The sequence below is a fragment of the Odontomachus brunneus genome, unplaced genomic scaffold (genome assembly GCF_010583005.1).
Source record: "Odontomachus brunneus isolate Ranch 3 - 2012 unplaced genomic scaffold, Obru_v1 Obru_scaffold_033, whole genome shotgun sequence".
Taxonomy (NCBI): domain Eukaryota; kingdom Metazoa; phylum Arthropoda; class Insecta; order Hymenoptera; family Formicidae; genus Odontomachus; species Odontomachus brunneus.
Genome location: NW_022639483.1, coordinates 623,267 through 625,744, shown reverse-complemented (window position 1 = coordinate 625,744; position 2,478 = coordinate 623,267).

Here is a 2,478-nt window from a genome sequence, read left to right as displayed (position 1 = left end):
CGAAAAAACACTTTATCGCGTTCCATTTTTCACAAAGCAAAAGAAATTGTTGTTTAGGAAAATAATTGTGTATGCTGACTGAATGTTATCGAGAAATGTCGAAATTAATCACAAACTACCTGTTTCGTTAGTAATGACTACTAGAACTGTTTGCATTTCCATCTAACATTTGCGGGCGGAAACTAAGTTAAGGTCCTAATAAGGAAAAGATTGTACATAGTAACTTCTTGGCGCGAAGCTGAAGTTGGAAATAAAGATACAGATACAAAAAAAATGAGACGCTATAAAAATTCAGGGAATATCTCAAGTAAAAGCTTAAAGGGATGCTGGAGCGAACGACGAACATGATAAGAGTCGATAACGTAGAGCGATCATCAAAAAGTAGAAAACGTTATCCTTTAGCGACGATATCGAATTTATGTACACATAGATACTTATATATGTATTGATGATGTGATATTTATATGGAATAAAGACGATCATCAAATAGGCGCTAACATGATACCGCTATCATCTTTTCACAGATGTTATGCAAGTGTGTATGTTACGTTGTCATTTCAATTTTCTTATACATAGACGTTACGTAAATGTGAATGGCACGTTGCCGATATTCGCATTTTCCAAAATAGGTTCTTGCTACTTTTCTGATGAATTTTTCAAACCGTTTGTGTACTGGGTGCAAAGAAAGAGTTTTTAAAGAAGAGTGTTGTAGGCGTAAGCGTAGTTTGCGAATAATTTTTTGAAAAATACATTACCTATTATTTGAGTTTTCAATATAATTAGCAACGGTAATTTGAGATATTATTTTCATTTCATACTGACCAATGTTACACTTTATTCTCGCACGTAATTTTATCATATAAATTGGAGCAGTCAGGACGCTGTAATTTTTTAAAAATGAAATCAGTGTTACGAGTGCAATAGTTCCACATCGTTTTCATCCTTGAAACAGGAATGTCCTATTTCATTTATACATGTACTTTTACTATACAAAAGCAGTTTTAATTTGGTCAAGTGAACACAAAGTAAAATTTGTTGGAAAATTGACGTGATACTGAATACCTTTGCAAAAATATTGTCTCGTGCTGATTCGATAAAATTAAAAACCCTTTTGCATGATAAAAATATGTGCGAAAATGAAGCGGAGCATCCCACGTAATCCGGAAGACGATATAGAGCGAAATAGTCAAACTTCACGTCATTTTCGAAAATACATCTTTGCGAATGCAAAAATTACTTTAAAAACTGTAAGATATTATTCCAGAATGAATTCTAACACTATATGATCTAAATAACCTAAATAACCTGCAGTAACATGACCTACTTCCGGCCAATGGGCGAGAATCCAACATTCTTACGACGCTAAGTTGGATCTAATGTTATGAACGCAACTTTGGGCTATTGGAAAATTATTTTCAAAATTCTACGTGTGTTACTGAAGGAATAGAGTGACATTAACGCACATTGTCATCCAAGAGACGATATTGAGCGATATACGCACACTTCACATCATTTTCGAAAATATACCTTTGCAAACGCGAAAATTTCTTTAAGAAACTTTAAAAAATTATCCTAGGCTTAACTAACTCGGTTTAATAAATTAGCGAAAACTCAAAACACTTTGGTTCGAATGTCGGCTTAATAATTTGCTAAAACACAAAACACATCGGTTCAACTCTCGACTTAATAATTTAGCGGAGCCTCAAAACACATCGCCTCAAATCTCGACTTAACGGCTTAGCGGAATCTCAAAACACTCAGGACCGAATCTCGGCTTAATAATTTAGCGGGAAATCGGAACATTCCGGTTCGAGTCACGGCTTAATAATTTTATTTGTTGTCTTTAATTTGTCGAAATTTAATTTGTCGTCTTGTCAACAACAAACGCGTATACATAAGAGAATATCTTCAAAGAGATAGTATGTTGTATATAATACGACATAACAAGTTATAAAGTATATAAATCAAATAGTATATATAGAACATACATAGGATATATATAAAACGTATATAAAGCATAAAAAAGCATATACAGAACATATAAATATAATATATTGAAATATATCAGTTTGTAACGTATCATCAAGAAATAATCCGATGAGAAGGAAGCCTGCCGAGTCGAAATTTCAATTGACCATTGCTATGCAAAAATGATCCAATTCAAAAAATTATAAGCTTTTATCAATGGATACTGCATTTACATCTTTTTAAACCAAACAAAAAAATTCAAGCCTTATGGATATTTGAAATGAATTAAGAAACAGTTTATTTTTTATCAGTCGCGTCCTTTTGGACATTTTTCTAAAGATTGAGCTAGTCAGTACTCTTAAATAAATGGAATGCTTGACTCGTTGAACTATTGCGGAAATCTTAGAGCTAAATTCTTTGGTTGGATCATTTTCACGTAACTGTGGCAAATTGCAAATTCCAGTTCTTACTTTACTTCCCGTCAGACCCAATGCGATTTACATCTACGTG